The following is a 15,935-nucleotide window of genomic DNA, read 5'->3' on the forward strand; positions in this document are numbered from 1 at the left end:
AAATATTTAGGCAGTCCACTATTTTTTTCTAATATTATTCTTTAATGTACATTCTTCTACATTTATCCTCATAATTTTTTTTTTTGCCTCATCCACAGCATGTGGAAGTTCCTAGGTCAGGGATCAAACTCCACCACAGCAGTGACCCAGGCCACTGCAGTGATAAACCAGGATACTTAATCTGCTGTGCCACAAGGGAACTCTTATCCTCATAAATTTTATGGGTATTTCTATATGACTTCTACAACCATTGATCCAGGATTTTCATTATCATTAACAATTATCTTGAGAGAAATAATTTTTCAGAGTTTTTCTAGATATATATACTTGAATCTATCACTTACAATCTAACCAGGAAAAAGGAACCACTGTGGATCTTTCAAATAGAGTGAATTTAATACTGGCATTTGTTAGTTGGAAGATGAAAATGCTGAGAAACCAAATCGCAGAAGGTAAGGCAACACAGAGATCAGAAATGACAAGTTATGCTTACCCCTATCATGGAATGACAAAGGAAAAGGACTAGTACTAAGCCCAGAACCTGGGATCATACTATAGAACCTAAAACTAAGGCTGGAGATGGGACCACATAGAAGGAGACCATGCAGTGGGAAGTGAAGCCAGGCAGGAAAAGTAGCCACTGTTAGGGATTCTGGATGAAGCAGGGGGAGCGGGTGAAATATCCACCATGTTTTCTTGCCTCCTCATGCTCTCCAATATTTCATTTCCTCATATTTGCCCAACTTGTTCAGAGAGAAAAGGGTAAAGATACTTAAGAAAGACAGTTTGTTTTGATACAGAGTAGAGGAAGGAAATGGATTCAGAGCAAATAAGTAATTGACCAGCACACAGACTAAAGCAAATACTCTGATTAATGGGTTGTTGTACACAAATACGTGGAATGGAGACGTTATCAAACTTTTCCATAACTTGATTAGTTCTCAGTTCATGTTTACGGATCAGTATTCAACTTATTGATTTGACTTTTGAGATTCTTGATGCCAGGAAGTTAGAACAATTACAGATATTCCAGTATTGGACGTTATCCTGACAATTAGGAGAACTAATGTATTAATGAACTGACATGACAACGTTTAATGTGAAAACAGAAACTGATAAAAGAAGAAAGAGGAAAAGAAAGAAGAGAAATGGTTGCAGCATAATGTGTCAGAGAAGAATTTGTTTTCTTGGCTAGATAATTTGGGGAATTACTCTGGTGCTCAAATTCTCAAATATATTTATTCCCAAAGTATATTTGCTTATATTCCCAAAAATAAACTCATACCACCTTCTAAAAAAGGAATGCTTGTGACTGACTTGGGGATGGTGCTCCCTAAGGCCTTTGGTTTAGATGGGCTTCTCCTATGTGTTTGTACTTGCCAAAGCTGTTTGACACACTTTGTTTTGTCTGGAGAATAATTTGGATAGAAGGCTTGTCAGTGTTTATTGTCTGGAATTAAATTGACTGTGAACTTGCCTGAACAGTATTTTATTTTCTTGCCTCCATGCTGCAACAATCTTGCTCACCACACAAGACAAATTTTTTTCCATAGCCTTATCCACCATTTCATACTGTTGTTGAATGACAGAAAAAGTTTTTCTGTCTGATAACACTGTTCATAATTCAGGATTTAAATTCCATGTCTTTCTGATATTACTTGGAAGACTGAGTTATTTCTTTGTTATGAGAACAGATAGTCCATTATGTAAGCATTGATGGAGGTTCAGTTCATAGGTGTTGAAAGAATTATCTAGTTTCATCTTTTATCCAATAAGAATCTTGTATAAATATAAGCAAGCTGCATGCTTCAGCAGACTCACCTGGCCATTTAGGTATCAACAATGAGAGAAACAACTGAAAGGCTCCAGAGCAGTGAATCTCAAATGCCTGTCTACACAGCTATGCTGGATCAGTGGTCTCATACGCACCAGAGGAATTTGTTCAAACAAACAAACATATCAGTCAGTCAATCAATCAGTCAATCTTGACTCCTGGACCCCATCCAAATCACCCAGCCCAGGATATAATCATTTATTAGGACTATGTAGGATCCAGGGATTTGTATTTCAAAAGAGTCTCCTCGTGTTTCTGATAATCGCTCATACTTGAGAAATAATGTTCTAGAGTATATCATACAGTCTATAAAGGTACCTAAAATGTGCTGGTTCAGTTCTAAACATTACCAATGTCAAAAGAAAGGTAAATTTACACATATACAGGAAATTTCTTACAACCACATCTAAATTGTCACAGCCAAGGGAGTTCCCATTGTGGCTCAGTGGAAATGAATCCGACAAGGAACCATGAGGTTGTGGGCTCGATCCCTGGCCTTGCTCAGTGGGTTAAGGATCTGGCGTTCCATGAGCTGTGATGTAGGTCGCAGATGCAGCTCGGATCCCCACATTGCTGTTGCTGTGGTGTGGGCCAGTGGCTACAGCTCCGATTGGACCCCTAGATTGGGAACCTCCACATGCTGCAGGTGCAGCCGTAAAAAGCAAAATAAATAAATAAATAAATTGTCACAGCAAGGAGGAGCTTGAAACATGATGGCTAAATGTAATGTGGGCTCCTGGAACAGAAAAAAGACACGAGGTAAAAACGAAAGAAATTTGAACAAAGTAAGGACTTTAATAAAAATATGTCAATATTGGTTCACTAGCTATAACAAATGTACCATACCGATGTGAGCTATTAATAATAAAGAAAACTGGATATGAGTATATTGGAACACTGTACCATATTTGCAATTTTCTATAAATCTAAAGCTGTTGTAAAATAAAAAGTTTATTTTAAAAATACACCTATATGTATCATAATGTAAGATTAAAAAGCATCTAAACCTATATGATCCACTTTAAATTCCCCAAAACTTATGACATGTGGGACTGTTAGTATTCCCATTTTACAAGTACAAAGACGAGAGAAATTAAAGGACCTGCCTGATAACAAGCTAGTAAATGCCAGAGTAGAGATTCTTGCCCACCAGGATTTCTGAAATTCCCATCCAGTTTCCCCTATTATTAACATCTTAGGTTAATATGATATATTCATTACAATTAGTCAATCAATGCTGTTATATCATTATTAACTAAAGTCCATACTTTATTCAGATTTCCTTAATTTTTACCTATTTGGATTTCCTTAATTTTTGCCTAATGTCATTTCTCCATTACAGGATTTCCTCTATAATATCACATCACATGTAGTCATCATTTCTGTTTTGGGTTGAATTGTGTCCCTCCAAAATTCATATATGGAGGCTGTAACCTCCGGCACTTCCAAATGTGACTATATTTGGAGACAGGACTTTTAAAGAGGTGATGAAGGTAAAATGAAGCCATTACGGTGGGCTCTAATCCCATCTGACTGTTGTCCTTATAAAAGGAGGAAATGTGGATACATAGGGAGACCTCAGATATGTGCACACACAGAGGAAAGACCATGTGAGGACATAGTGCAAAGGTGGCCACCTGCAAGCCAAAGACAGAGGTCTCAGGGAAACAAATTGCCTACAACTAGACCTTGGACTTCCAGCTTCCAAAACTGTGAGAAAATAAATTTCCATTATTTAAGCCACCAAGTCTGTGATTTTGCTATGGCAGCCCTGGCAAACAAATGTTATGTCAATTTAAAAATCACCTGTGGACATTTTTTAATATTAGGATTTCCATGTCCCTACCCATATTTTAGATTCAGCATGTATCGTGATAGCAAATAAGAATTTGTGTTTCAAGCACCCTAATACTCGCTATAATAGAGCGATTTTGAGACACACTGCTTTAAGCCAATGGTTTTAAACGCTCAGTGCTCCTAAAAACTCCCTGGCCCTATGGATCTAGTTAAAACAAAGATCTTAGGGTACCACCCTTAAAGTTTCTGATTAATCAAGTATGTGAAGGGCACAAAACTATTTTAACGGGTATCTTAGGTGATTCTGATGAGTAGTCTTTGTATCACAGGTTGAGACTACTTTTCTTTCTAAGTCTAATGCACACCAAAGCGGTATATATTCCCCAAAAGGGAATCCAATATGATCAATGGAGGTTTGGGAAAATAATTTAGAAGAACTATCTACGTTTGTAACTTAAACTTTAAAAATCTCAATCTTGTTTATGATTTATTTTAAATACATTCTATTTATACAGTAATACGTACATAACTGAATTCACTCATGATCAAAATTATTTTACTGAAATGAGTATACCATTAAAATTTTGGAGATTCTTGACCATATAGATGGAGAGCAAATTAATTCTTGGAAGCTTTCTGCCTAGGGGAAATTATCTTTAAAAATTGTTTCTTCATATGAAATAATAAGGTTGACACAATGGAAGTCTTCATTAGAATAGTTTCAGGGCAAAACATCAGCCACAGTTCTGTCAGTCTTCACCTATATTTAAAGTTAAATAATATTAATAATTTGGATCTTGTGACCTCATTTGTAAAGTACTACTTGTTGGAGTTCCTGTCATGGCGCAGTGGTTAACGAATCCAACTAGGAACCATAAGGTTGCAGGTTTGATCCCTGGCCTTGCTCAGTGGGTCAAGGATCTGGTGTTGCCGTGAGCTGTGGTGTAGGTTGCAGGCGCGGCTCGGATCCCGCGTTGCTGTGGCTCTGGCGTAGGCTGGTGGCTACGGCTCCGATTCGACCCCTAGCCTGGGAATCTCCGTATGCCACAGGGGTGGCCCTAGAAAAGGCAAAGAGACAAAAAAAATAATAATAATAATAGGGAGTTCCCATCATGGCTCAGTGGTTAACAAATCCGACTAGGAACCATGAGGCTGCAGGTTCTATCCCTGGCCTTGCTCAGTGGGTTAAGGATCAGGTATTGCCGTGAGCTGTAGTGTAGGTTGCAGATTGATCCCGTGTTGCTGTGGCTGTGGCGTAGGCCGTTGGCTACAGCTCTGATTCGACCCCTAGCCTGGGAACCTCCATATGCCGTGGGAGTGGCCCAAGAAATGGCAAAAAAAGACAAAAAATAATAAATAAATAAAGTACTACTTGTTAAGATTCAAACAACAGTATCTCGGGTTCTATGTGGGACCTAAAATAGCAAGAGAAAACTGATCCTGACTCTCAGGAGGAACCTGGTGATGAAACTGTAGGCACATCAAATAATGCTTGTATGTACACATAGTTATGGCTGAGTATAAAATATAATTTAATAAGTGACTAAAATGACCTCAATCAAATTATCTTAATAAATACTTACAGAGCAATTATAATGTCCCAGGCTCTATACAGATAATGCTCACAGAAGTTTCTCCCAAAGTTTCAAATTTGGTGACATCGGATTATCCTGGAAGTTAGGGTGAAAGGAAAGAGATAAAATAAAGAGGATTAATTGGAAATCTGTTAAGACACAGTAAGAATCTCTAATCTTGTTCTCACATTTAATACAACAACTATTCCCACAACAAGGTAGAAGGTGAAAAAAAAAAAAAGTGGGGGGTGGATTCTGGACTAGGGAACAAATGACATAATTGAGGACAGGAAAGGAAAGTTGTAGCTAACAACTATATTGAAAATAGAATGTTGAGACCTCTAGCCCTATTCCTCCAGTGGGCAACCAGAATGTTGGCAATCTTCCTGTTAGGAGTCTTCTTTGGGAATCTGACCAGACCAGGATGCAAAAACCAACAATACTGACATAGTTGATTCCCCAATGATGTGACATAGTGAGATCATCCTACAATAAATTTCAAAGTCAGCAAATCCAATATCTATGTTCAGAGATTCAAGATTGCATCCTTCCCAACATTTCATTTTGAAAATGTTCAAATATATGACAAAGTTGAAAGAAAGTATAGTGAAAGTTGTATACTGGCACAAAAATTCTGTCATTCATATATTGTTTTCCTTTTAAAAATTGAACTAGGTACAACTTCTAGTTATAAAGTAACTAAGTTCTGAGGATGTGAGTACAACACGGGAACAATAGTTGATAGTACTATATTGTATATCTGGAAATTGCTAAGAGGGTAGATCTTAAAAGTTCTCATCACAAGGAAAAATAATTTTAACTATGTGAGGTGATGGATGGCAGCTGAACTTACTGTGGTATATATACAATTCTCGGTACATACATAATCAAGTCATTATATTGTACAGCTAAAACTTACACAATATCATATGCCAATTATATTTCAATAAAACTAGTAAAATAAACAAATGAAGTTAAATTAGGCTTTGATTCACATGCCATAGAATTCACCCTTTTAAAATGCGCTGATCTGTGGTTTTAGTATACTTACTTAATCGTACAATGATCTCCCCTACCTAATTCCAGAACATTTTCATCACACCCAAAGGAATTCTACACACATTAGCAATCACTCTCCATTCCAACCTCTCTCCAGCCTCTGGACATCAATGATCTACTTTCTGTGTCTATGGATTTAGCCCTTCTGGACATTTCATATAAATGGAAGAATATAATATACACACTTTTGTCTAATTTCTTTTACTTGGCATGTTTACAAGTTTAATCCATGTTGTAGCATAAATTAATACTTAATTCCTTTTTAGGCTGAATAATATATTCATTTTTTATATCTTCTTTGGAGGAATGTCTATTCAGAGCCTTGCCCATTTTAAAAATTGGGTTGTTTATCCTTTTGTTACAGATTATAAGAATTCTTGATATATTCTGGATACTAGACCATGATCAGATATATGATTTGCAGATATTTTCTCCCACTTTGTGAGTTTTCTCAGTTTCTTAATAGTGTCCTTTGAAGTACAAAAGTTCTTCATTTTGATGAAGTCCAATTTATCTATTTTTTCTTTTTGTTGCTTGTTTTTAGTGTCATGTCTAAGAATCCACATCAAAGCCAAGCCCATGAAGGTTTATCATTATGTTTTCACCCAAGAGTTTTGTAATCTTACATTTAGGTCTTTGATTCATTTTTGAGTTAATTTTTATATATGATATTAGGAAGGGGTCCAACTTCTTTCTTTTGCATATGGCTATTCAATATCCCAACATCATTTGTTGAAGAACCTAGTCTTTTCCCACTAGTCTTAGCAACCTTATAGAAAAATTATGAATCATTAAAATATGGATTTGGTATGGACTCTGCATTCTATTCCATTGTTCTATGTCCCTATATTCATACCGGCACAACACAGTTTTGATTACTATAGCTTTTTAGTAAGTTTTGAAATAGGGAAATGTGAATTCTCCAACTTTGTTCTCTTTCAAAGTTGTTTTGACTATTCTGGGTTTATTGACTTCCATGTTAATTTTTTTAGGATCGACTTGTCAATTTTTGCAAAAATGTCAGCTGGGAGTTGGGGCATTGTTCACTGGACCTATAGATCAATTGGGAAATATTACCATCTTAAAAACACTAAAATTTGTGACGCATGAACACAAGATGTTTTTCCATTTATTTGGATTTTAATTTCTTCCAATGGTATTTTATAGATTTCACTTTGGAGGTTTTGCACTGCTTTTGTTTGAATTTATTTATTTAGTTTAAATTTATTTAAATTTATTAAATATATTTATTTTGTTTAAATTTATGTTACTTTTGGAGACTAATGTAAATGAATTTCCTTTCTTAAAGTCATTTGCAGTTTGTTTATTGATGGTGTATAGAAATATAATTGAATTGTACATTGATCTCACATTCTTTCAAACTTGCTGAACTTATTTATTGCTCTAATAAATTTGTGTGTGTGTTGTGTGTGCTCATGTTTTTTGGGGGGAATTGTTTTGTTTTAGTGGATTACTTAAGATTTTGTAAGTATAAAATCATGTCACTTGCAAATATGGATAGTTTACGTCTTACTTTTCTATGTGAACGCTTTTTATTTCTCTTATCTCATTGTCCTGGCTAAAACTTTCAGTGCAATGTTCAATAGAATTGGTTAGAGTAGACATCCCTGTCTTCTTCCTGATCTTAGAGGGAAAATATTAATTCTTTCACCATTAGGTATAAGGTTAGATTTGAGTTTTTCATAAATATTCTTTACCATGTTGAGAAATTTCCCCTATATTTCTTGTTTTGTGGAGTGTTTTATTATGGATGGGTATTGGATTGTCAACTACTTTTTTGTATCTATTGAGATGATCATGTGGCTTTTGTTTTTTATTATATAATATGATGTATCACATTAATTGAGAAAGCTATGTATTTATTCTTTTGTTGGCTGCAGTGTTCTATAAATGTCTGTAGGGTCTAGTTGATTTATAAGGTTGTTCAAGTCTTCTTTTTCCTTTCTGATCATCTATCTAGTTGTTCTATCCATTATTGAAAATGGGTTATTAGAAGTCCAAATACTACTGTTGAATTGTCTATTTCTCCCTTCAGTTCTGTTAATGCTTCATGAACATTGTTACTGTCTTATTAGATGCTTGTATGCTTATAATTTTTATAACTTTTGGATGGGTTTATCCTTTTATTATTATAAAATACCCTTGTTTCTAGTAACAATTTTTTGTCTTAAAGTCTGTACTAGTTTCCTAGAACTATCATTAAAAAGTTACCACAAATTAAGTTGCTTAAAACAACAGAAATTTATTCTCTCACAGTTCTGGAGGCTAAAAGTTTGAAATCAAATTGTCAGCAGAACCATTTGCCTATTCCTAGATCCTAGTGGTTCCTGCAAATCCTGTGCTTACCTTGGCTTGTATTATTCATCAATCCCATATCATCCTCAGTCAGTTCATGGCATTTTCTTTGTGTCTCTGTGTCACTTTTCCTCTTCCTAAAAGGACATTGGTCATTGAATAAAGCCCACCCTAATCCAGTATTGTCTTATTATAACTTGATTATGTCTGCAAAGGCACTATTTCCAAATAAGGTCACATTCACAGATTTCAACTGGATACAAATTTTTTTGGGGGGACACTATTTGATCTAGTACAGTTTATTTTGTTTGATATTAATATAAATATTCTAGCTTTCTCTTACCATTTACATAGTTTATCTTTACCCATTCTATTCCTTTTGACCTATTTGTCACTTTGAAACTTATGTGTGTCTCTGATAGACGACATAGAATTGAATCATTTTTTGAAAAATTCGATTTTATCAATTTTAGCCATTTAATTGGAGTGCTAAATCTATTTACATTTAATGTAATTACTGATAAGGTAGGATACATATGTGTTATATTGTCATTTGTTTTCTTATGTCTGTTTTTCTCTCTGTTCCTCCAAAACTGCTTTTTTGGAGTTAAATATTTTCTAGAGTGTCATTTTAATTCTCCTGTTCTTCTTCTTCTTCTTTTTTGGCCATGCCTGTGGCATGTGGAAGTTCCCAGGACAGGGATCAAACCTGCACCACAGCAACAACCCAAGCCACTGCAGTGACAACACCAGATCCTTAACCTGCTAAGACACAAGAGAACTCCTCCCTGTCATTTCATTTACTATAATGTATTTATTTTCTTAGTGGTGGCCCTGGGGACTACAACTAATATCATAATTTATAAAAATGCAATTCAGATTAATAGCACCTCAATTTCTATAGTGCACAAATGCTGCTCCTTTTTTTTTTTTTTTTTTTTTTTTTGTCTTTTTGCTATTTCTTGGGCTGCTCCCGCGGCATATGGAGGTTCCCAGGCTAGGGGTCCAATCGGAGCTATAGCCACCGGCCTACACCAGAGCCACAGCAACGCGGGATCCGAGCCGCGTCTGCAACCTACACCACAGCTCACGGCAACGCCGGATCGTTAACCCACTGAGCAAGGCCAGGGACCGAACCCGCAACCTCATGGTTCCTAGTCGGATTCGTTAACCACTGCGCCACAACAGGAACTCCTGCTGCTCCTTTTTAATTCCATTTCCTCCTTCCTCTTTTGTCCTATTATTGTTGCACACACTGCATCTATATAAACATTATGCCCCCACAGTTATAATTATTGCTTCATGTGGTTATCTTTTAAATAAAATAGGAGAAAAAAGAGTTAACAAAAAAACATAAATTTATTCTATTTTTATATTAGCCTGTGTGGCAAACTTTACTGAGCTTTCTATTTCTTCACATGGATTTGAGTTACTGCTTAGTGTTTTCTCAGACTGAAAGACTCTATGATTCCCTGTAAGGAAGGTAAAGGACTAACTATCTTGTTTTTTTTTTTAATGTGGGGATATTTTAATTTCTTCTTCATTTTCAAAGGATAGTTTTGCCAGCTTTGTAATTCTTAAGTTAACAGTTTCTTCTTTCAGCACTCTATGCCATCTCTGACTTCTTGCTAGCCTCCATGGTTTCTGAAGAGAAATCAATAGTTAATTTTACTGAGCATCCCTTGTGTGTGATGAGTCACTCCTCCTCCTCTCTTTCCACTTTCAAGGTTCGCTGTCTTTGATTTTCAATAGCTTAGTTATGATGTGTTTAGGTATGAATCTCTTTGAGTTTACTCTTTTTGAGTTCACAGAACCTCCTGGATGTGTAGATAAATATATTTCCATAAATTTTGGGGAGTGTTCAACCATAATTCTTCAAGTATTCATTCTCCTCCTTTTTCCTCTCTCCTTGTTTTCTGGGACTTACATTATGCATATGTTGATATGCTTGGTTATGTCACATAGTTCTAAAGCTATGTTCATTTTTCCTAATTCTTTTATTTTCAGTTCCTCAGACTCACTAATTTCAACTGACCTATCTACCTCAATTTCACTGATACATTCTTCTGTCTCCTCCAATCTGATCTTAATCCCTGCCAGTGAGTTTTTTATTTCAGTTGTTTTACTTTTCATCTCCACAATTTCTATTTAGTTGTGGTTTTGGTAAATTTTTTTATTGATATTTTCTCTTTAGTGAGACATTGTTCTCATTCTTTCTTGTAGTTCTTTAGATATGGTTTCATTTAATTATTTGATCATTCTGCAAAAAACTTATTTAAAGTATTTGTGCAGTAAACAATGTCTAGGTTTCCTCTGGGACAATTTTTATTGAGTGTTTTTTATATCCTGTGTATGGGCCACATTTTTTTTCTGTATATGCCTTATTCTTTTTCTTGTTGCACACTGGACATTTTGGATAAAATAGGGTATCAAATCTGGAAATCAGATTCTCCCCCCTCCCAGTGTCATTACTATTTGTTATTGTTGTTCTTATCACTGATTTGCTTAGTTATTTTACTAAACTAATTCCATAAAATCTATATCTTTGTCATAGGTGGTCACTATAGTCTCTGTGTAGCTAGCTTAGTGGTCAGCTAATGATTGGACAGAAGTTATTTTTAACTTCCTAAAATGAATTTTAACATATTTTTTAAAAATTATAAAAAGCAATTAATGAAAAAGAAATTGAAGAAATTGGCAAATGAAAAGCAAATAAAATATGGTAGATATAAACCAATACAATAACAATTTCATAATGTTTAAATTAATTGTATGAAAAAAACAACTAATTATATCCTGTCTGTAAGAAATTCACTTTAAAGACACAGCCTATGAAATGAAAAAAAAATATGATCTGAAAAGAGTAATCATAATAAAGTTGCAGAGACTATATTATTATCAGACAAAGAAAATATCAAAACAAAGAAATTATCAGGGATAAAGAAAAAGAGTTTTCCCTTATTTCATGAAAATAGCACTTCCAACTTAAGTCTCAACATTTCTCAATTACGAGTTCAATCTCCAGTTATCATCATATCTTCTATCATTACTTCTTAAATCCTCCCTCAAATTTCTGCTCCAAACCAAAAGTACTCTGCTCTAGGAGTTCCATGGTGGTTCAGTGGGTTCAGGATCCAGCATTGTCACTGTTGTGGCTTGGGTCGCTGCTGTGGAGCAAATTCGATCCCTGGCCCTGGAACTTTTGCATGCCATGGGCATGGCCAAAACAACAAAACAAAACAACAACAAAAGACAAAGGAGAAGATGGTAGACTAGTATGAAGTGAAGCTCACCTACTTCCACAAACATCAAAAATGCATCTATATGTGGAATGATTCACACAAAAAATTTTCTTAATGCTGGCAAAAAACCTCAGGATTCTGACAGAGCAAGAAAATCTTCACAAAACTGGGTAGGACAAAGGAAAAAAGAAAGATAAAATGAAAAAGGAAGCAGGATGGGACCTGCACCATTAGGAGGGAGCTGGGAAAGATGAAGAGTTTCTGCAACCTGGGAAGTCCTCCCACCAGCCAGAAGTTCAGCTGGGACAGAGGAGGAACTTTAGAGTCTTGGAGGATAATATAGCAATCGGTTTGAAGCAATTAAAATGGAGAGAGTCCTCCACAAATGGTCAGTGCTACCGCCCTGCACTCCCCAGTCATCTGCTTATGCAGGCAGGGGTTGGGAACCAAAACTTGGGCTTTGGAGATCAGAATCAGAGAGAGAACTGGGGCTGGCAAAGTGGGAAAAAACTGGGGCTGGTGGCACGCAAACAGCCTGGATGGACTAGATTCTAGGGCAATCTTGAGAGTTTAAGCTAAGGAAACCTGGATGGGTTTGGAGGCCAGCCATCATTGTTTGGGGGTGCTGGAGGGAAGAAGCAGGATCTACCACCACTACAGCCTTGTTCCCTGTGTGCTCTCAGATGGCTGGACACTGCCCAATTTAGTTCCAGGAGCCATAGCACAAGAAGCTGCTGCCTAGCAGTGGGACAGACAAAGCCCAAAGTTAGTGGAAGGAAAGAAATCATAAAGATCAGGCAAAAATAAATGAAATAGAGACAAAGAAAACAATATAGAAGATCAATGAAACCAAAAATTGGTTCTTTGAAAAGATAAAAAACAGTTCATAAACATTTCGCTAGACTCATCAATAAAAAAGGGAGAGGGTTCAAATCAATAAAATTAAAAATGAAAAAGGAGAAGTTACAACTGACACCATAGAAATACAAAGGATCATAAGAGACTACTATAAGCAACTATATGCCAATAAAATGGACAACCTAGAAGAAACAGAAAGATTTTTACAAAGGTACAACCTTCTAAGACTGAACCAGGAAGAAATAGAAAATACGAAAAGATCAATCACAAGTACTGAAATTGAGGAGTTCCCATTGTCGCTCAGTGGTTAACGAATCCGACTAGGAAACATGAGGTTGTGGGTTCGATCCCTGGCCTTGCTCAGTGGGTTAAGGATCCGGAGTTGCTGTGAGCTGTGGTGTAGGTCACAGACGCAGCTCAGATCTGGCGTTGCTGTAGCTGTGGCATAGGCTAGCGGCCACAGCTCTGATTAGACCCCTAGCCTGAGAACCTCCATATGCTGCAGGAGTGGCCCTGGAAAAGGCAAAAAGATAAACAGACAAACAAAAAAAAACAAGTACTGGAATTGAAACTGTGATTTGAAAACTTCCAACAAACAAAAGTCTAAGACAAGAGTATTCCGAAACTCTTCCAAAAAATTTCAGAGGAAGGAACAATCTCAATCTCATTCTATGAGGCTACTATTATCACCTTGATATCAAAACCAAAGATACTAAAAAAAAGGAAAATTACAGGCCAATATCACTGAGTAACATAGAGGCAAAAATCAACAAAATATTAGCAAACTGAATTCAACAATATATTAAAAGGATCATATATCATGATCAAGTGGGGTTTATCCCAAGGATGCAAGGATTCTTCAATAGCTGCAAATCAATGTGATACACCACATGATTTCAATAGATGCAGACAAAGCTCTGGACAAAATTCAACATCCATTTAAGATAAAATACAAAAAGTCACAGAAATTGGGCATAGAGGGAACCTACTCGACATAATAAAAACCATATTTGACAAACCCAGAGCTAACATAATTCTCAATAGTGAAAAACTGAAAGCCTTTCCGCTAAGATCAGAAACATGACAAGGATATTTACTTTCACCACTATTATTCAACATAGTTTTGGAAGTCTTAGCCATGGCAATCAGAAATGAAAGAGAAATAAAAGGAATCCAAGTTGGAAAAGAAGAAGTAAAACTATCAGTCACTGCAGATTACATGTACTATACATAGAAAATCCTAAAGATACTACCAGAAAACAGAACTCATCACTGAATTTGGTAAAGTTGCAAGATACAAAACTGACACACAGAAATCTATTGCCTTTCCATATACTAACAATGAAAGATCAGAAAGATAAAAAGAATAAAATAACTAGGAATAAACCTACCTAAAGAGACAAAAGACCTATACTCTGAAAATTATATGATGCTGATGAAAGAAATCAAAGATGACAAACAGGTGGAAAGATATACCAAGCTCTTGGATTGGAAGAATCAATACTATCAAAATGACTACACTACCCAAGGCAATCTATGTTTCAATGTAATCCCTATCAAGTTATCAATGCCATTCTTCATAGAACTACAACAAAATATTTTTTAATTTGTATGGAAACACATAAGACCCTGAATAACCAAAGCAATATTGAAGGAGAAAAACAGAACTAGAGGCATCAATCTTCCTGACTTCAAACTATACTACAAAGCTACAGTAACCAAAAGAGCATTGTACTTGCACAAAAACAGACATATAGATCAATGGAACAGGATAGAAAGCCCAGAAATAAACCCAAGTACCTATGGTCAACTAATCTATGACAAAGAAAGCAAGAACATACAGTGGAGGAAAGACAGTCTCTTCAATAAGTGGTGTGGGAAAACTGGACAGCTTCATGTAAAAGATTGAAATTAGAACATTCTCTAACACCACACACAAAAACTCAAAATGGATCAAAGGCCAAATACTATAAAATTCCTAGAGGAAAACATAGGCGTAACAGTCTTTGTAATACATTGCAGCAATATCTTGTTTAATCCACCCCCTAGAATAATGACAATAAAAATAAAAATAAACCAAGAGACTTAATTAAATTTAAAATCTTTTTCACAGCAAAGGAATCCATAAAACAAAACAAAAAAAAAAACAAGAAGCAAAAGGACAACCTGCAGAATAGGAGAAAATCCTTGCAAATGAATCAACTGCAAGGGATTAATCTCCAAAATATACAAACATCTCATGCAGCTTTATATAAAAAACACAAGATCTAAACAGACATTTCTACAATTAAGACATATAGATGACCAAAAAAACGCATGAAAAGATGCTCAACATCACTAATTATTAGAGAAATGCAAGTCAAAACTACAATGAGGTATCACCTCACACCAATTGGAATGGGCATCAACAAAAAGTCTACAAACAATAAATACTAGAGAGGGTATGGAGAAAAGGGAACCCTTTTACACTGTTGGTAAGAATGTAAATTGGTGCAGCTACTGTGGAGAAGAATATGGAGGTTCCTTAAATAACTAAAATAGAGTTGCCATATGATCCAGCAATCCCACTCCTGGGCATATATCCAGAGAAAACTCTAATTCAAAAAGATACATGCACCCCAATGTTCATTGCAACACTATTTACAATAGCCAAGACATAGAAGCAATCTAAATGTTCATAGACAGATTAATGGATAAAGTGTGGTATGTATATACAATGGAATATTACTCAGCCATAAAAAAGAATGAAATAATGCCTTTGGCAGCAACATGGATGGACATGGAGATTATCATACTATTTGAAGTGAGATAGGGAAAGACAAATATCATATGATATCACTTATATGTGAAATCTAATAAAAATGATACAAAAGACCTTATTTAGAAAACAGAAACAGAGCCACAGATTTAAAAACCCTAAGTGAAACCATTGGGGGGGAGGAAGAATTGGGAGGATGGGAATAACACATACACAATACCGTATAAGTAGATGATTAACGAGAACCTACTGCATAATACAGGAAAATCTACTCAATCGTTTGTAATAATCTATATGGGGGAAAAGAATGGATATATTTATATGTATGACTGATTAACTTTGCTATACACCTGAAACATACAACATTGTGAATCAACTATATATACTACAATAAAATTTTTAAGAAGCAACAAAAAAAATGTGTTTTGCTGTACTCTATTGAAAAACAAAATCTCCCATATAAATAAGTGAATCAAAGAGATAAGGGGATAAGGAAA

The 15,935-nt window shown here is 35.5% G+C and overlaps 1 long non-coding RNA gene across 1 annotated transcript in view; it reads right to left on the reverse strand.

The window, feature by feature from the left end:
• The window catches only part of LOC110257706, a 36,737-nt gene extending 31,125 nt beyond the window's left edge, over nt 1-5,612 (reverse strand). The window contains exon 1 of the long non-coding RNA XR_002340611.1: nt 5,215-5,612. This is a non-coding gene — a long non-coding RNA (uncharacterized LOC110257706). The remainder of the gene's footprint in view (nt 1-5,214) is intronic.

This window comes from Sus scrofa, chromosome X (assembly GCF_000003025.6).
Source record: "Sus scrofa isolate TJ Tabasco breed Duroc chromosome X, Sscrofa11.1, whole genome shotgun sequence".
Classification (NCBI taxonomy): domain Eukaryota; kingdom Metazoa; phylum Chordata; class Mammalia; order Artiodactyla; family Suidae; genus Sus; species Sus scrofa.